General features: G+C 35.6%; 1 protein-coding gene across 5 annotated transcripts in view; it reads left to right on the plus strand.

The window, feature by feature from the left end:
- LOC113256632 (contactin-4) overlaps positions 1-21,591 on the plus strand; it is an 877,814-nt gene that overhangs the window by 213,202 nt on the left and 643,021 nt on the right. For all 5 annotated transcript variants that reach the window (XM_057311891.1, XM_057311888.1, XM_044385021.3 and 2 more), the window contains one exon: positions 11,440-11,495. The gene's annotated coding sequence lies outside the window, so the exon portion shown is untranslated. The remainder of the gene's footprint in view (positions 1-11,439; positions 11,496-21,591) is intronic.

Here is a 21,591-nt window from a genome sequence, read left to right on the forward strand (position 1 = left end):
AAATTTCTTTCAAGAAAGCTAAAGAAATTTCCCTCTGAGTAGGAAATGTTTACATTCTTCACATACTTGCGCATGGATTTCCAAATTGATGGCTATTTACTTCAAAAGTAGACAGGAAATCAATCCTGGAAATTATCGTGTGTGTAGCTCAATTCAGTAAGTTGTAAAATATTATTTCTTTCATCTCCTTTATGCTGTTTAGTTGCTATTTCATTCTTCATGGTAATAGAAAAATATTCAATGATATCGTAAACACATACTGACCTTTCACATTTGTTCTGGGGTTCAACAGCCATTTGTTCGTGCTTTTTCGTCCGCTGGTCTCTTCCTCTTTGGGGAAGAAACTCAAGTCATTGAGTTGTGTTTGTGTTTCCCTTCAAATATATGTCACTGTGTAATGAGATGAGTACTTCTCTCTTTAGAGAAAACCATGCTGTAGATCTCTCTCTGGACCATGAGTAGCAATGGATCTGGGAAAGGATGCATGTTCTCAAATACAGTGGTGGGAACTAGTAATCCTTCTCCAGAGAACCAGAATAAATACATGCTTCTAGTGAAAAGTAAGAACCATGCTTGAACACCCCCCCCCCCATTTCTGGGCTCTTAGACCTAATTGCACATACAGAATTTCCCTTTTTATGTATTGGTTTTCCCCCAATTCTGGACATCATATATACTATGATCATATTTCTTAACATTGGTACATATTTTCTATTTAACATTTCTGTAAATCTAATGAATTTTTTAAGTAATAGTGCATATGAAGAACATTTATATCAATAATAAAAAATAGAAGAAATGTGCTGTAAGTGGGAAATAAACACAAAAATAAATATATACTTATACAAACATAAGTACACATAGATTTAAAATGTTCAGATAATAAAAATAATAATGTGTACCACCAGAAGTCCTACAACCACTTTTCTGAAAACTGTGACCCCCGATCCCTATTTTTTGGATTGAAATTGCACTTCAGAGCCCTCCCCACAGTTTCCATTATAGGTTTCCCTTGCTTTCTGAAGGTAGAGCGTTTCTACGAAACCTTTCATAGCCCTAATGACATAAAGCAAAAAAACAATTACCATTAGTTTATATAGAAATTCTTTTGAACATCTCAGACCCTAAAAATAACCTCTCTCAGACTTTTCTGATAGCTTAGGCTTTTTAAGATGCCCAAAATAGAGATGCCTGGGTGGCTCAGTTGATTGAGTGTCTGCCTTCTGCTCAGGTCATGATCCCAGTGTTCTAGGATGGAGTCCCACATTGGGCTGGCTCCTTGCTCAGCTAGGAGCCTGCTTCTCCCTCTGCCTGCTGCTCCCCCTGCTTGCACTCTCTCTCTCTCTCTCTCTCTCTGACAAATAAGATCTTAAAAGAAAAAATCAAGGTAAAGCATAAAGTCTCTTAGACACAGTTCTGTGTCAAAAGTGCCATGGCTTGATGCTTAGTGTAATTCCTGGGAAGGAGCTTGGCGGTGTGCTCAGTGTATGCACTGCCTCTATAACTACTTAATGCAAAATAAACACAACACTGTGCTTTTCACTGTTGTTTTGTTTTTGTTTTTGGTTTTTGTTTTAATAAAAGTGAAAATCCTCTTCAAATTCAGGTGCTCTGCTAACGTAGGTCTTTCCTAATAGTAACTGGCATAACATGAACTTTCAAGAAACAAAGGATGCCTGTGTGTACAAGTCATTTATGGCCATGAACCGATTTTCTGCCTTTGAGGAACCAGATTGTGAGTCCCTTAGGCCTCCAGACAATGTTTCCTTTACCCTGCACTCCATTATGTCCTTTACTGCATACAGGTATGTGCTGCATATTTAATTCCTGCTCAGCAAATTGAAAACTTACACAACAGTCTCTAGGAATGAAGTCCAGTGTGGTTTATGAGAAGAGGACAGTGCAGAATGACGGGCTCAAGAAAAGGAACCGATGATATCTGGCAAAGGTTATTTAAATATATAGAACTAGAGGTGTTTCTTTTTATTAAAAAACAACCATTTAATAGCCTTTACTGTGTGCTGAGCCCTTGGTCAGCATTAACGTATATAATTCTCACAACAGCCTAAGGAAGAAAATAGGATTAGTACCTTCATTTAGATGAAGAAAGTAAGGCACAGAGGCAAGTGAGTAATTTGCTGAAGATTGCTGAGGTAGGATATAGAGATTTGAGTTTTGAAAGCCAGATTCTGTACTCTCAGTCACTACTCTATGTTGTATTTCTTCTTAGAGTATGTGAAATTACCCATGTGAAAATATTTGGATTCTGTCATTCTGTAGTTACTTGTTGTGATTTTTCTCCATTTCATTTGTCTTCCATTTGCTGGGCAGAAATGTAGGTATTTCCTTTCCCTGAATTGGTGAAACTCAGATAAAGAGCATGCACTTATAGGAAGTATCAAATTCTAAGTGTCCGATATATTTTTATATCATGTCACATAATGTGACATATTAGGCTGTTGTGGAATGTCAAGCGTTGACATAATGTATGTCTTGGAAATGCAGAGTGACAGGTTGTCATTATAACTGTTCCAAGTTTTTGTGATAATGGTGAACCCTGGAAAATTTCATTTTCTGGTTTTGCACATTGCCAACATGGAAAGACAGAAATGAATTTAGCCAAACCTGATAATTTTCCTTAATGGAAATTTAAGGGGCTAAGAAGCCTACATTTGCATATGGGCTTCAATAATTTGAAATGAATTATTTTCTGTCTCTATCCCTAGGATGTAGAGGCAGATGAAGTAGTTTTTCACAGTCCTGAATTGTACATATGAACACCTACTGATGTAGATTATTCAATTTATGAGTTAAGTGCAAAGAGTGCTTATATTTAGAACATGGTCCTGTGCATTATGGGAGATTTAGCAAGCATCCCTGTCATCTGTTCACTAGATGCCAGTAGCAAACCACCCTCACCTCCCACCCCCTAATTTGTACAACCAAAAATGTTTCCAGACTTTGCCAAAAAATTGCCTCTGGTTGACAGTCACTGATTTTGAAAATGGAATTTCTGGTTGTTCATTTTTGTAAACTCCTAAAATTCTTACCTTTGCACATATTTTAAGACTTCAGATTTCTTTTTTTTTTTTTTTTTTAGAATAATGTCTTATGGGCCACAATGCCAAATTTACATTTCCAAGCATATTACAACAAAATAGCTGTTAAGTATTTTCTACTAGCATTATCTCTTACAAATAAAATTAAGTAGTATCATTGGCAGAACCTTTGAGAAATGATGCATTCTTACCTCATTTTAAGGTTTATGAAAATAATTTCTCCAAATAGTAGTAATATAGAGACAAATATAGAATATTTTATAATTACAGGGTGCTTTTAAACTCAATATTTAATTTTCCCAGTAATTCTGAGGAAGGTTTTAATTTACCCATTTTATTGATTAATAAATGGAGACTTAAGGAGTAGCTTTGTCTATTTCTTGTGAGTTAGAGAGATCAGAAAATACCACCATTCTGAGTAATTTTAGGTGAGTAGAGTTTTCGTGCTAATTAAACTTTTTTTTTTAAGAGAGGGAGAGGTGGGGCTAAGGGCAGAGGGAGAGACAGAATCTTAAGCAGGCTTCATGCTCAGCGTGGAGCGCAATATGGGGCTCAATCTCACAACCCTGAGATCAAGACCTGAGTTGAAATCAAGAGTCAAACGCTTACCAAACTGAGCCACCCAGGCGCCCCTTGCTGATTAAACTCTTAAGCTCTCTTCTTGTGTATAAGCTTTTTTCATATCCTGAGAGTGGTGTGAAAGATTCATGCCCCTTTCTTTTTTTTTTTTTTTCCCCTTTCTTTCTTCTGCTCTTCTATTTCTAAATCCATATACCACCACTTTCTATTTTGATGTCACTGGTTGTTTGTTTTGGGACCTCATGTTGCCGGGACCATCTGTCTATAGCCCCTCAAGTGAGCTGCCCTAATTATGTTACAACAGGACAACTTGTGAAGCTCAGAATCTCATGTTTCTAACCTTACAACTGGTAAGCAGCATAAGCCATTCCCATTGCTATTCTCAGTCCTCTCTCTGTCTTAAATGGATGCACAGATCTCTAGGCTCTTAAGCATCTTACAGTCCTGTTTACTTTGTAGTCAAGACCCCAGAAATTAGTCATCCAGAATATGGCTCTTCAAGCCAGACTTCTCAAGGTGATGATGCCTGTGTAACCTTGATATGAAACCTCCTACACTGTGTAATACTGTCATCTCAGGGAGAGCCACTATTCATTAGCTTAAATTGTCAGCTTTATGTTTCAGTAAAATAAATACACATTTTCCCTACAGTAATGACTTTTTTTCTCACTTTGTGAAAGCTGCAGGGACCCTTGTTATCGAGAGATAATCATATTCTAGCAGTGCCACTTATTATGCCCAGTGAAAGTCCCAAGGATATGATTATCTCTTAATAACTCTAAAGCCTGTTATGTATCATGTTGTATTGTTTACTTTGAGTGCGTGGGGGGAACCCATTAGTGATCTCTGTGGTTGATATTACTCGTTGGGATAATGATAAAAGAATCAAATGACCATTTGTTTGCTTGTAGCTAGACAGCACAATAAGAAATGCATCCCACTTCCCACTGAAAAATGTATTTAAATGTAATCTGTAGCTTAGTATTAGTTTAATAACCTGGATGTTAATACTAAATTAACATCAAGCGAAGCTAAAGGAAAGTTAGGAAATAAACATGGATAATTTAATGACTATGTGACCTTTACCTCCTACAGAAAATTCCAGTTGGGTTTTAACTATGTGTGAAAGAAGTAAACACCCCTGAAAAAGAAGTATTTGCTAATTCAGTGATGGAAAATGCCATCGATAATTTAAGTAAACTAGGATGGATACAAGGAAATCCCCTTAAATATAATGGTCTTCTAGAATACATACAGTTAATGAATTTATTCCCTCTTACCTCATGCCTTCCTTTCATGTTCAAAGAATGCAATAACTTTGGTTTCATTTATTGAATACCTTTTAGGGACCAGATAACTGTCATGCATTCTCTCATTTATTTTATCTTTACTAGAACCTTGCAAGGTAGTTAATACTGTTCCTATTTTTTAGGTCAGGCAACTGAGACTGTAAGGGGTTAAATAACTTGCTTGAATTCAAGTAGAAGATAGATGGCAAAGCCTAGCTTCAGATCTGATTTCACAGTCCATTTGTTATCGACTGATTATTTAAAGGCCTGATATGAAGGATGACTACAATTATAGGACACTTATGGCCAACAGTGGTCTTGTATATGTGTATTATTAGGTAGACACCTGTCTGACCCTAATGAAAGGGAAAAAGTTGGCTAATGTGATGAGACCACTATCTTCTTCCTCCTAATCTTGCTTCCAATGTCTGTGAGAACTGAAAGAATTAGGAATGCCTCATCTGGTTTTTTGAACATTTTAATTAGGACGATTTTCATACTTTTAACTGTCACTTGGGAAGGATTGTTTTGTTCTGAATAAATATTCGACACCCTTTTTACTTCTGAGGTATTTGGGAAGGGTCTAGATCGGGACTTTTCGTTCTCCAGAGTAAAAAAGTCATCCTTTTTGACCCAAGCCTTGCCAGCTGCTACCTCTTTCTAGTTGCATTTAGCCAGGAAGCTCTGTAGTCATCAGTGGATTTCTGGTTTCTTTGTATTGTAATAAGGCCAATGCATTTCTGTTGATACCAGCTGATATATGTTCAAAACTCCTGGACCCAATCATTCTGAACAGAGGGAGATTCATCCATTTATTCATGCATTAATTTTCTGTCTATTCCCACATGTGACTTTTTGGAGAAAAGCCACAACGAAACTTTAACCATAACTTAAAGGTGTTGCAATAGCAGGTAAATGGCATGGATTTAACATTGGAAAATTTAATAAATTTTCAGTAATTTAAAAAAAATAATTAAATATATTGTGCCTATTACAAACTGGGCACTGTTCTTAGCATGGATTATCTCATTCTGCCCTCACAAAAACAATGTAAGGTAGATATGTAGTTATTAGTCTCTTTTTATGCATAAGGAAGCAGAACTTAAAGAAAGTGAATGAAATGAAAATCTTTCCTCATGTTCTTGTTCAGAGGAGGCGTATTCCATGGCCTCTAATGGATGCATAGTTTCTTCCCTGTATAAAGCAGGGCAAAAGTAGCCAAGAATAATGCACATATCTTTACCCCTTTGCAAGGAATGGTATTGCGTATCTATCTACCTTATTCATCTCTTAAGTGTGCTATATATATTTGAGATGGAGACTCAATCCCTTTCCCCCTAATAAGAATATGGCTGTTTAACATTTTTTTCCAATGAAGAATAAGTAATTCCTAATTATAAAATCAAGAACTTCTCAATACCTATCTAAGCATCATTAGAAGTTTCCTTTTAAGAGCAGTCAAGAAAACATATGGTAGAAATGGAATAATTTTTTTAAAAGATTTTATTTATTTGACAGAGAGAGGGAGAGAGCACAAGCAGGGGGAATGGCAGGCAGAGGCAGAGGGAGAAACAGGCTTCCCACTGAGCAAGGAACCTGATGTGGGACTTCCCATGACCTGAGCCGATGGCAGACCCTTAACTGATTGAGCCACCCAGGCATCCCCGAAATGGAATTAATTTTTAAGTTGCATGTCCTTTACTTAGTTTTAAATTTGGATCTGTTCATCCATTCAACACATAATTAAGGAATACTTGTTTTAGACTAAGTTGTACTAAGCTCTGCAACTTTAAATTGAAGAATAAGACAACAGACGTATTTTCCTACAATAAAAGATATGTTTCGTGTGTGGGGTGGGTGGTAAACATAGTGTGATTATTGTCATACTAGAAACATGTTGAATGTAAAAGGACAATGCGATTCATTACAATCCTGAAATGCTGTGGTTTTCTAAAGAAGATTATTTCAAAAATAATACTCCATGATTTTTTAAAAAATTGAAATACAGTTTATGTATAATATATTAGTTTCAGGTGTATAGCATAATGATTTCACAGTTGTGTACATTACAGAATGACCACCATAAATGTATTTACTACCTGTCATCACAAAAAGTTATTTCAATATTATAGACTATATTCCCTAAGGTGTATTTTTCATCCCTATGATTTATTTATTTTATAGCTTGAAGTTTATACCTCTTAGTTCCCTCAACCTATTTCACCTAATCCCCTACTGGCCCCCCTTTGGCAAAGAGCAAAACCCCAATATTACTTTACACCAGTCAGAATGACTATTATCAAAAAATCCAAGAAATAACAAATGTTAAAAAAAAAACAAAAAAAAACAGGGGCACCTGGCTGGCACAGTCGTTAAGCGTCTGCCTTCGGCTCAGGGCATGATCCCGGCATTCTGGGATTGAGCCCCACATCAGGCTCCTCCGCTAGGAGCCTGCTTCTGCCTCTCCTACTCCCCCTGCTTGTGTTCCCTCTCTCTCAGGCTGTCCCTCTCTGTCAAATAAATAAATAAAATCTTAAAAAAAAAAAAACACACAAACAAATTTTGGTGAGTGTGTGGAGAACAGGAAACCTTTGTGCCCTTTTAGTGGGAATGTCATTTGGTGCAGCCACTATGGGAAAGAGTATGGAGTTTCCTCAAAAAAATTAAAATAAAAATAAAAAGAGAAGTACCATATGATCCAGTATTTCCACTTCCTAATATTTCCCTGAGGAAAATGAAAACACTGATTTGAAAAGGCTTATGTACCCCTATGTTTATTGCAGCATTATTTACAATAGCCAAGATACTGAAGCATCTAAATGCCCATCAACAGATGATTGAATAAGATGTGTATATATACACACTGGAATATTACTCAGCCATGAAGAATGAAATCTAGCCATTTGTGGCAACATGGATAGACCTGAAAGGTATTACACTAAGTGAAATATGTCAGACAGAAGAAAGACAAATACCATATGATTTCATTTATATGTGGAATCTAAAAACAACAACAAAAAGAGAAACAGACTGAAATATAGAGACACGTCTATTACATTTTTACATTTATTTTGATGATATTTGTTTCGGTGGTGGTGGCGGTGTAGAGTAGTAGCTTGATTTGTCAGCAAATACCATGAAGTTAGGGATATTTTTCTGTTTATTTTCCCAGTAACTTTTTTGGAATAAATGAATAAATGTAAATATAAAATCTGTTGGTCTATAATAGTAAAGACACAGCTGAGTATGAATTATATTTTTAAGCCAAGAAAATTTGTATATGTAGATTTTCTTGCAAATAGGGTTGTGGGATGATTTTTGTTGTTTCTTTATATTACTCATCTATATGTCTCCCTCAGTTTCTTTAGGCATGTAGCTGGGACTTCATATTACCGACAGAAAGCTTGCCTTCAGTGGGCTCATTTCTTTTTTTTTTTTTTTTTAAGATTTTATTTATTTATTCGACAGAGAGACAGCCAGCGAGAGAGGGAACACAAGTAGGGGGAGTGGGAGAGGAAGAAGCAGGCTCATAGCGGAGGAGCCTGATGTGGGGCTCGATCCCATAACGCCAGGATCACGCCCTGAGCCGAAGGCAGACGCTTAACCGCTGTGCCACCCAGGCGCCCCAGTGGGCTCATTTCTTAACCAAAAACCGTTTAGTTGCAAGTTACAGAAATGTAGACTAGTTCACATAAAGAGAAGGGCTGTTGAAACCATATGCCAGACAAAGTGATTGTGATCTAAGAACAGAAAACTAGGTAACCTGACCTCAAAGGGACTTGGAAAGGCAGAAGATGTGGCTACTTGTTACCCCTTTTATTTTTAATACCTCATTTCTCATGGGGATCAGGATTAAGGATGTATGTTATCCCAACCCTAGTTTTACTGGAACGTCTGTTTCATTCTCTGATTCTCTCAACAGACTAGTTTCCTTTGCAATAATTCTACCTTTACTTGCCTTGCACTCTTAGTGGTGCAGTTTAGAATCTCTGAGAGAGAATCCTATTAGGCTTAATGTGGGTCAAGCATCCCTCCTTGTTTAATCACTGTAGCCAATTAGATTTAATTATACAGTACATAGGGCGATCCTTTCCAGGAGCTATGGATGGGGCAAGTTTTTTAAGATGCAAATGTTGATTCAGAGACCTTCTTGGAATCAGTCCCAGATATTCCTCCTTACTTTCTAACCCTTCCAACTTGCCTTCCATTCTTTTGTGCTTTGTTCTTTACTCTGTGACAGCTAAACAAATCTAATAAATGTATTCATGATGTTAGCCCATCTAACAGGTAGTTTCTTTTGGCCAGTGTTCCCTCTGGGAGCAATTCCAAAAATTGATGAATTCCAAAGGGATGAATTTAATGCTAAAATATCTTATTTATAAAAATTAAAAAAAAACATTATTTGAGAGGTAGGGAGAGAGAGTGCAGGCACAAGAGAGCAGGAGCAGGGGGGAGGGGCAGAGGGAGAGGGAGAAGCCAACTCCCTGTTGAGCAGGGAGCTTGACAATGCAGGGGCTCCATCTCAGGACCCCAGGTTCCTGACCTGAGCCTAAGGCAGATGCTTAACCAACTGAACCACCCAGGCGCCCTAATGCTAAATATTTTAGAAAGTGGGAAGATGTTTGGTAGTAAGTATTGCTTTTAGGTGTTGACTTTGCTTTTTGGATGTATAATCCTTTTTCATGAAACCACTTAGGATACATGAGAATCTTTAGCACTGCTACTATAATATTACTACTGATGTGCCATATGCCAGGTAGAAGACTGAATACCTAAATTGCATTATGTTATTTAGTTTTCATTTGTTCTTTGAGGCTCAATAATGCTGTTGTCCCCACTTTACAGGTGATATTGAGGCTACTTAATGAATTGCTCAAGATCACATGGCTAAGAAATAACTGAATCATTATCCCATCTCAGGCAGCTGTCCCAGAACTTGTGCTTTTCAAAAAGAGGAACATGATTATTTTCTAGTGGATAAAATTAGAACCTAAGTTTACATTTCAAATCTTTATCCTTCATTGTACAAATATAATATTTACTTGCATTCTGTGAAGAATATATTTATGTATGTATGTACATATGTGTGTGTATCAAGTTTTAGTAATACTTGAAAGAATGAACCCTTGATCAAAGTTGTGGTTTTTGTTTTTTCTGGTGTATTATCATTTTTTAGCTGTTGTTACTGGTGTGTAAGCTGGAGTTGCCAGTGATGCCAATAGCTATGAATAGAACTTTACATTCTAATCAGTGGCTATTCTTAATGTAACAAAAAGTCAGACTTTGAAGTACACACTGAACTTTTGTAGCCAACTCACATACATAGAGATGGTGACTGACCATAGTAACAAAACAAATGGTGATTTATTGATAATTCATTATTAACTCGAATATAAGATTTTTGTCTATTTCATAAGAAATGTTTCCTTTCATTTGTCATAATCATTTGTGGCACTTTATTTATTTTGGGGGAATATGTAAGAAAGGACATTAAAAAAAGATAAATTTATATTTCTGGATATATTAACAATATAAAGAAGACATATTTGGTCCTTGCCTTCTGGACATTATTGATATTAACTTGAAAGTAAAGGTAGTTAGGTACTTAATATATGATGAGTTATTATGATACCCAGCAGGGGCTACCATAATCTTAATAAGTGATAATGTATTTGAGGCTAATCAGGAAAATATAATATTTCTATCCTAATCAATTGTACTATATTTAAATGTAAATTAGACTAGATTTGTGTAATGATATTTTTGGGTGACCAATCTATATTGATCTACATAAAATGATATTTTTAATTATAAAACAATTATAAGATAGTTATTTTGCTCAGAAGTAAAGTTACCTATAATAGAAACTTTTAGAAGATACATACGTATGCATAAACATGAAGGTATGAATATATAAATTTATTCTCAATAATATTATATATGTATTTTCCTTAGAGGGAAACAATATTGCTTCAGGGGAAATTACTCTCAGGCACAGAATTATTTTGCAATTTAAGTTTAACTTGGTGGCTTTAAGAGAAGATATACTACTATATTTATGTAAAGACTGTTTTGTTTTTGTTATTGTTACTCTCATTTTACGTATTCCTATGTCTAGCAAAAACCACCAGATATTTTCTAGTTCATTGTTCACCTTTTCATTATTTTATTAGCTTTTGTAATATACTTTTTTTAGAAATTGTCTTTTTTATTGAATCTGAATACCGCAAAATATCACAGGCTCCTAGAGCCATTATACTAACAAAGAAAGGCTAGAGTTGAATTGACTTGTCAAAAGTCACACTACTAGTGGCAGACAGAGAAAGGAACCTGGCATCCTGGCTCCTAATCTGGGCAATTCTATCAACCTGGAAATTCATACTGACCGTATTTAATTTTCATTTCCTCCTAATTTAATTTTAGAATGGCAATAGTTAAGTATCAGCTACACATAAGCTTATTTATATTTGAAAAGTGTATTTATTTGTATATTTTTTTAATTTTTATTCTAGGGATCTTTGATATACAATACCTCCACAGTATGTGGTCCTAAGAACTGCTCTAAAAGGTAAGCTTCCCACAAGGGAGGATTGTCTTTATTTCACTTTACCTTTGGCTAGCATCTTTAGTTTTTATGGAAACACAGATCTGTTCCTTACAGTGTGATACCTTGAGATCAGTTTTAGTATTTTTCTGAAGGTTGAAGTTAATGAGTTAGTGAAATCATGTAAATTAAGACTTGACAATAGGAAATTGAGGCCTTTTCTCAAGTCTTGGAGAAGGTACTTGTGGTGGCTTTTCTGTGGCTCAGATTACTTTAATAATTGAAAAACTTTTGAAGTTGGCATCATGGAAAGAGTATTGGAAATTAAAGGTTGTTGTACTTTTACCAAATGGTTTTATAGAAAAGGACATTTTATCAGCCAAATCAACACAAATATTACGTTGCTACGTCCTACAAATATTCAGGTCTGAAAATTAAAGCCTTTTAGGGTTCAAACACAAGCAGTATAACTCATGATCTATGATCTATGCAAATTTTTTCCTTCATAAGATATTCAGATCCAAAAAAAGTGAAATACCTGTCTTTATTTCCTAAGGCTGCTATAGCACAGTACCATGAACTGGGTGACTTAAAACAACAGCAATTTATTTTTGTCAGAGTTCTGCAGTTTAGAAGTCTGAAATGAAAATGAAGGCACGTTTGTATTCTCCGAAGCCTCTATGGGAGGAATCCATCCTTGATTCTTCTAGTTTCTGGTAGTTGGCAACAGTATTTTGTGTTCCTTGGCATGTAATGGCTTCACTCAGATCCCTCTCTGTCTTCACAAAGACTTCTCCCCTGTGTGCCTGTGTCCAAACTTGTATTTGTAATAAGCACACCAGGCATTGGATTGAGGGCCCACTCTAATCCAATGCAACCTTATCTAAACTTGCTGATGTCTTCAAGGACCTTTTTCCAAATAAGGTCACATTCACGGACCTAGGGATTGAGATTTCAACATATCTTTTTGGACATAGTTCACCCATAATAGTATATATCCCCTAAAATTGACATCAGTGATGTTAAAATTAATTACGGTTAACTGGGAGTTCATGGGGAAAAGCACTAACAGGGAGGTCTCGTTCCATTGATACACATAAAATAAAATGACATCTCATTTTAAACGTTGTAATAATTATATCTTGATGGACAACTTATCTCCCAAGCAAGATAAAATTTAAAACTCAATTATTCAGTGTAGGGATTGATGACATTGGGTAAATATTAGCACATGATTTTGACTCTCAGGGAAAGATATTTTTAACACCTTCAATTATAAAAAAAATTAGGAAAAAAAATTTCGCTTGATTCCTTAATTGTTTTTCATAAGCCACGATCAGGTAAGGTATTTTTTACCAATTAAGTATTCCTCTGTAACAAACCACTCCCAGATTCAGTGGGTAAAAACAGTAACTATTAATTATTTCTCATGAGTCTATCAGGTAAACTGTTTGCATCATCTGATGTGGAACCCATTCTTGAGTGGGTGTGTTAGTGTATATAGAGTCTGCTTATAGGTAAATTAGGGGAAGCCTCTACTCTGAATAGTCTCTGTTCTTCCAGGAGAAGCTAGGCTTTTTCTCATGGTGTTGGCTTTTTCTTATTCCACAGTATTCTGAGTGTTATCAAACTTAGTATTATTTTTTATTTTTATTTCCACAGACTTGTCTATCTACAATCCATCCCATACAAAGTAGTAGAAGTGATCTCCCTAAATCATTCCCTAAATTTAATCCGATTATCATAACCACCTATAAATCTCTCATCGTTCCTTGTTTTCCTTGGATCAACTCCAGCTATTTGACATGGCTTTAGAAGTTTTTATATTATTTGGCCATTGCCTACCTTTCTACCTTCATTTCTCCCCCCCCCTCCAAAATAGTTTCTGCCAGCTTGAATTTTTTTTTAAAGATTTTATTTACTTATTTGTCAGAAAGATAGAGAGAAACAGAAAAAAAAGAGCACAAGCAGAGGGAAAGGGAGGCAGAGGGAGAAGCAGGCTCCCCACTGAGCAAGGAGCCAGATGTGGGACTCAATCCCAGGACTCTGGGATCATGACCTGAGCCAAAGGCAGGCTGTTAACCGACTGAGCCGCCCAGGCATCCCTCAGGTTGAATTTTTAAAAAATTGTTTAAATATGCCGTTTTTTTTCTTTTGCTTTTCTTCATTCTATTCCTTCTTTCAGAAATATACTGTTCTCCTCAACCTGCACTCTCTCCCATTTTTCACCAACTCTTTTTATTGCTGCCTAAAAACTTAACTATTGAGGAAGGCTTCTGTGGTTTTTCTACTTTGGGTTAGGCTTTTCTCCAGTGCCAGTATTAATGTGGACAACATAAAAATCACATTGTACTGTAATTGCTTGTTTGATTAGCTTACTTTCTAATTATGGACCCTACGACCCAGTGAAGATACCTCTTTTCTACATCATGGTATGCAGTCCTCAGTAATTATCCATGGAAAGAATGGAGCATATAATGACATCTTTTGTGTTCCAATTCCACTGTCTTTAAAAGCTTAAAATGTTGAAATCATACTCAGTGGCTAAAAGCTGAGAGTTTTACCTTAAGATTAGAATCAAGACATGAAGGCAAACTCTTACTACTGAACTTCAACATAGTATTGGAAGTTCTAGCCAGAACAATTAGACAAGAAAAAGAAATGAAAGGCATTTAATTGGAAAGGAAGACATGAAATTATCACTACTTACAGATGACATAATTTTATATTTAGAAAACCGTAAAGAGTCCACCAAAAAACTGTGAGAACTAACAAATGAACTCAATAAAGTTGCAAGGTATAAAATCAGTATATAAAAATCTGTTGCATTTTTATACAAAAGGAAGTTAAGACAATAGTCCCCTTTGTAATTGCATCAAAAGGAATAAAATGCCAAAAAAGAATAAAATGCCTAGAAATAAATTTAATCACAGAGATGAAGGACTTATATATTGAAAAAAGAAGAATTAATATTGTTAAAAATTACAGAGCAATCTACATATTCAGTGCACTTCTTATCAAAATTCCAATGGCATTTTTCTCAGAAATAGAACAAAAAAAAATTAAAATTTGTATGGAACCACAGAAGGTCCTAAGTAGCCAAAGCTATCCTAAGAAAAAAAGAACAAAGCTGGGGGCATTACAGTCCCTGATTTCAGACAATACTACAAAGCTACAGTAATTAAAACACTTTGGCATTGGCATAAAAACAGACAGATCAGTGGAACAGAATAGGGGGCCCAAAATTAGTCCCTATTCATATATGGTCAATTTATGACAAAGGAAGCAAGGAGGGAGAGTCTCTTTAATAAATAGTGTTGGGAAGACTGAGCAACCACATACAAAAGAATGAAACTAAAGCACTATCCTCCATCCGATACGGAAATTAACTCAAAATGGATTAAAGACTTAAATATAAGACCAGAAACTATAGAACTCCTAGAATAAAGCATAGGTAGTAAGCTCCTTGACATTGTTATTAGCAACATCCTTTTGGATCTTACTCCAGAAGCAATAGTAATGAAAGCAAAAATAAACAACTGGGACTACATCAAACTAAAAATCTTCAACCAGTGAAAGAAACAGCCACCAAAATGAGAAGGTAACTTACATTTACAAATCATACATCTGATAAGAACTAATATCTAAAACATATAAAAATCTTATATAATATAATGTAAAAAATATATAACCCAATTAAAATATGGGCAGGGGATCTGAATAGACATTTTTCTAAAGAGGACCTACAGATGGCCAACAAATACACGAAAAGGTACTCAGCATCACTTGTCATCAGGGAAATGCAAATCAAAACCACAACGAGATATCACTTCACACCTGTCAGAAGGGTTACAATCATAAAGAAAAAAAATAGAAAGCATTGACGAGAATGTGGAGAAAAGGGAACCCTCATGCACTGTGGATGGGAGTGTAAATTGGTGCAGCCACTGTGAGAAACAGTATGGAGGTTTCTCAAAAAATTAAAAAAAACTACCATAAGATCCAGCATTTTCACTTCTGGGTGTTTATCTTAAAAAAAAAAAAAAAAAAGATAGGAATTTGAAAAGATACCTGCACCCTTATGTTGACTGCAGCATTATTTACATTAGTCAAGATAGATAAACAACCTAAGTAGCCACTGATGGATGAATGGATAAAGAAGATGTGGCCTGGGGCACCTGGGTGGCTCAGTCTGTTAAGCGTCTGCCTTCGGCTCAGGTCATGATCCCAGTCCTGGAATTGAACCCCAAGTCAGGCTCCCTGCTCAGTGGGGAGCCTGCTTCTCCCTCTCCCTCTGCTGCTGCTGCTTACTCTCTCTCTGTCAAATAAATAAATAAATAAAAATCTTTAAAAAAAAAGATGTGGCATGTATGTGTACATATATATGTATACACACAGACACAAACAATTATAATTCTACACTGCCATAAAAAAGAATGAAATCTTGCCATTTTTGGCATCATGTATGGACCTAGAGGGTATTATGCTAAGTGAAACAAGTCAGAAAAAGAAAGAAAAATGCTACATGATTTCACTTGGAGCTGGAATCTAAAGAATAAAACAAATGAGTGAACAAACCCAAACCAAACTCATACATAACAGAGAATAGGTTGATGGTTGCCATAAGGGAGGGAGGCTTGAGAGAAGGCCAACTAGGTAAAGAAGATCAAGAAGTACAAGCTTCCAGTTACAGGGGCATCTGGGTGGCTCAACTGGTTGAACATCTGACTCTTGGTTTCATCTCAGGTCATGATCTCAGGGTCTTGAGATCAGGCTCTGCATCCAGCCCTGCCTCTGGCATCACGTTCAGTGGAGAGTCTGCTAGAGATTCTCTCCCTCTCCCTCTGCCTCTCCCCACCATCACTTATGTACATGCTTTCTCTTTCTCTAGAAATGAATGAATGAATCTTAAAAATTAAAAAATTAAAAAATTAAAAAAAAAGCTTCCAGTTATAAAATAAATAAGTCATGGGGTTTTAATATACAGCATGGGGACTGTCATCAATAATATTGAATTGCAAATTTGAATAAGAAAGTAAATCTTAAAAGTTCTCATCGCAAACAAAATGTTGTAAGTTTGTATGATGACAGATGGTAAATAGACTTAATATGGTGAACATTTTGCAATGTATACAATGTTGAACCATTACATTGTACACCTGAAACTAATAAAATGTATATCAATTATACTTCAATAAACAAAAAACGTTGTTGGACATTTCCAGAATTAAGACTGAAAGGCAGGAGGTCAAGTTCTTTCAAATTGTCATGATCCCCTTCTGGTTGTTCTTAAGGAAGGCCCTGACCCCACCTCCAGGTGCCCTAGTAGCCTTTTGTCCTCTACCACAGGTTGTAAAAGTGTCAGCCTATGGATAATAGCAGCGTCAAAACAGATTTATGTTGGTTCACACATTTTTCCCCCTTTGAATTGCAAAAAGATAAGTTTTAAATTGTTGCCAATACTTGAAAATTCAATTTCAGATATAATGATGATTTCCAGATTGTCTTAGAAGGAATCAGAATACCTTCCTGCCCCAGGCTTGCACTCTTAGATGGCAGGAGGGCTTTCCTGGGCAGCAGCTGCCTCCTGCTGCCTTCTCCAGTTTGTCATGCCACTTCATTTGCTACCTATTTGGCCCTGACAGGCCCTTGAGTTCAGTATCCTCAGCTGCACAAAGACTTCTGGATTGATGGAATGTGGAAGCTTAGCTCAACTTCTGAGAGTCTGTCCCTGGTGAACCAAAGATCGTAGGTTCAGTGGCTGAATGGGCCATTTAGTTGTTCCTGTCATATATCTATCAACTAAGTGAAAATAATTTTGGCTTTATGTTCAGAGTCCTGTGCTTTAAATTCCTGCTCTAATATTGGAGCAGGTAAACTAACTTCTCTGAGACTCATTTTTTCCCTTCAGCAAAATGGAAACCGTAATATTCGAGGGCTTACAGCATGTAAATTTGTTTTAACACCACAGAGAGAAAATGGAAGGAAATAATTGCATTCTTTTTCTCTGGGTTGGTATAAGTAATTTTCATCTTTTGTTAGATATTAGTCAATTAAAAATAGGAAAATTAAGTACTGATATGTGCTACAACATGGAGGAACTTTGAAAATATTATAAGAAGCCAAACACAAAAGTCCACATATATGATTTTATTTATATGTAATGTCCAAAATATGCAAAACTATAAAGATAAAAAGTGTGATAGTTGTTTTCAGGGACTAAGGGCAGAGGTGAATGTGGGGGTACTGCTAATGAGCACAGGGTTTCTTTTTTGGAGTGATAAATATGTTCTCAAATTAGTGGTGATTGTTGTACAACCTTGTGAATATACTAAAAACCACTGAATTGTATAGTGGATAGTGACTTTTATATGTGAAGTATATCTCAATATAGTAATAGATTATGAAATGCATGTTTTAAGAAGAGAAAATTTCTCCTTCAGATAAGATGAGGGGATATAACAAAATAAGCAGACTCCTTAGGTTGTCATTCAAATCAATATATACCGTCTTCCTAAAAGTCCTGACATGTCCTCCCAGGCCAAAGACCAAGTCAGGTTTCTAATTTTAAGGATTAATGGTTTAATACAAAGATTATGAGTGATGGAGGCAGACAGGGACGGGTAAACATTTAAATTTTTTCACGTTTTATCTCTGTAAGCCTCAGATTCCTCAAACTATTAAGTAAAGGTACTAACAGTCATTTTGTTGGGTAATTGCGAGAGTTATGAAGAGTATGTCAAGTACTGATCACAGTGTCAGTTATAAAACAGGCCCTCTATAATGTATACTTTTTAAATGAATGTTACTTGGTTGTAAATTTTAGGCTATAACATTATATTATTGGCCGCTCAATTGTCCCAAAGTTGGTTTTTCCTGTGCTAGCATCTTGGCCAGAAAAAAAATAATGGTTAGAATTTCTCCTAGCACTTAATGAATTTAATCAGCCCCTGAGGGACTTTTGATATAGCAGGGAAATATTTAACAGAGAAACATGATTTTTATTCTTCCTATGTTTCTCTTGATAGTCGACAAAGCCTTCCCTAGCAGAGGTAACATTACCTGTGCTGAGAGAAGAGTATTAACATACCATGAGGGTAATGTTAGAATGAAGAGAACACATCCCTGTGGCCTTACATTAAAATGTTTCTGTGCATGTGTGGTTCTGAATGCAATTTAAATTGCTGCCAAGAAAATAAACCACTGCCTGAAAATGTACAATTCAATTGTCCATCAATTTTTTTTATTTATGATTTTTTTTCCCTTTAGAACATAGAGTGTTCTTTTTTTAACTTTGGCTTTGTCTTTGGAAATTGAAATTAAAATCATAGCCTTGGAATATAGAAGATGATTGAGTTATTCAGTGTAGGATATTATAGATAATAACATTAAGCAGAAACTTTTAATCTTTTTTTTTTTTAAAGATTTCATATTTGAGGGAGAGAGAGTAAGAGAGAGAGCATGAGTAGGGGGAGGGGCAGAGAGAGAGGGAGAAGCAGATTCCTTGCTAAGGAGGAAGCCCGACAAGGGACTGGATCCCAGGACTGAGGGATCATGACCTGAGCTGAAGGCAGACACTTAACTGACTGATCCACCCAGGAGCCCCAGAAACGTTTACTCTTAATTATGAAAAAATGGTTGTATGAATTGCTTCATTTGATACAATTGCTATTGTATCCTTTTCTTTATGGATAACAGGAAGGATTATGCTATGGGGAATAGTCGAAATAATAGTTGGGGTCATTTGTTCTTTCAACAAGTATGTATATAGGGATCTCACTCTGTGGCAGAATCTGTATTAATTCTGGTGATATGGTGGCAAATAAAATATAAATGTACCCTCGACTTTTGAGTTTGATACAGAGATGACAGATGGTAAAGAAGTTAAAAAAATACTGATTGTATTAGGTGCTATGAAGAAAATGAAGAGATTCAATGATAGAGAAACAAGTTATTGAATGAATGAAAGGATGTTCATGAAAGAAATTGAAGACGCTGACACAAATGGAAAGATATTCCATGCTTATAGTAGGAAGAATTGATATTGTTAAAATGCCTACATTATCAGAAGCAGTCTACACCTTTAATGAAATCCCTATCAAAAATAACAACAGCGTTTTTCACAAAGCTAGAACAAAACAGTTCTAAAATTCTTATGGAACCACAAAAGACCCCAAATAGCTAAAGCAATCTTGAAAAAGAAAAGCAAACCTGGAGTCATCAAAATTCTGAATTCAAAGTTATATTACAAAGCTTTAGTAATCAAAACGATATGGTACTGATACAAAAGTAACACGTAGATCAGTGGAACAGAATAAAAAAGCCTAGAAATAAGTCCACATTTGTATGGTCAATTGATCTTTGACAAAAAAGAATATCCAATGGGAAAAAAATAGCGTCTTTAACAAATGATGTTGGGAAAACTGGATAGCCACATTCAAAAGAATGAAACTGGACCATTTTCTTATTACACACAAAAACTCAAAATGTATTAAAGGCCTAAATGTGAGATCTGAAACCATAAAACTCGAGAAGAAAACACAGGCAGTAATTTCTTTGACATTTAGCAACATTCTCTCCATATGTCTCCTCAGGCAAGGGAAACAAAAAAAAAGTATAAACTATTGGGACTACACCAAATAAAAAAGCTTTTGCACGTTTATGGAAACCATCAACAAAACAAAAAGACAACCTACTTAATGGGTGAAGATAATGTGCAAACGATAGATCTGATAAGGGGTTAGTGTCCAAAATAGACAAAGAATTCATATAACTTGACACTAAGACAACAAATAATCCAATTAAAAAATGGGCAGAGGACCCAAATAGACATTTTTCCAGAGGGGGCATACAAATGGCCTAACGGCACATAAAAAGATGCTCTACATCACTAATCATCAGACAAATGCAAATCAAAACCACAAGATATCACCTGATACCTGTCAGAATGGTTAGAATCAAAAAGATAAGAAATCACGTGTTGGTGAGGATATAGAGAAAAAGGAACCTTCATGCACTATTGGTAAGAATGTAAATTGTTGCAGCCACTGTGAAAAACAGTATGGCGTTTCCTCAAAAAATTAAAAATAAAAGTAACATATGAACTAGTAATTCCACTGTTGGGTATTCATCCAAACAAAACAAAAAAACTAATTTGAAAAGATATTTGCACCCCTATGTTTATTGCAGCATTATTTACAATAGCCAAGATATGAAAGCAACCCAAGTATCCATCGATAGATGAGTAAAGAAGATGTACACACACACACACACACACACACACACACACACACATGCACACACATTGGAATATTACTCAGCCACAGAAAAGAATGATATCTTGCATCTGCAACATCATGGGTGGACTTAGAGGGTATTTTGCTAAGTGAAATAAGTCAGAGAAAGACAAATACCATATGATTTATCTTATATGTGGTATCTATAAAATATAAAACAAATGAATAAACAAACAAAAGGCAGAATCAAACCAATAAATACAGAGAACAAACGGATGATTGCCAGAAGGGAGGACAGTTGGGGTTATGGACAAATTGGTGCAGGACACTGGGAGGTACAGGCTTCTAGTTATGGAATGAATAAGTCCCGGGTTAAAAGGTACAGCATAGGGAATATAGTCAGTGGTATTTTAATAATGTTGTGTGGTGACAGATGCTAACTACACTTGTGGTGAGCATAGCATAATGTATAGGCTTGTAAATCACTATTTGTACTCCTGAAACTAATATAACATTGTGTACCAACGACAGTTCAATAAAAATAAATAAAATAAGAAAAAAGATGCATGGGTTATAGTTCTGCATCATTACTAATGTTTTGTGTGAGTGTGGGGAGGCTAATTTGATGAATGAACATCAAATTTTTTTGTTTGTTTGGATTGGTGAATTGACTTTTTGATCATTATGGACTTTTCTCTCTTCTCTATAAGGCTTTGGACATAATATTTATTTTATATGATTTTAACATTACCATACCTGCTATAGCTGTTTTATTTAAATTACCGTTTTCCTGGGCTTTCTCTTCTACTTTGTTTTTAACCCTTATGTGTCATTTTAATGTGTGTCTCCTGTTAATAGTATATAGCTATATTTTCCCGTTTCAT

This window comes from Ursus arctos, unplaced genomic scaffold (genome assembly GCF_023065955.2).
Source record: "Ursus arctos isolate Adak ecotype North America unplaced genomic scaffold, UrsArc2.0 scaffold_14, whole genome shotgun sequence".
NCBI lineage: Eukaryota > Metazoa > Chordata > Mammalia > Carnivora > Ursidae > Ursus > Ursus arctos.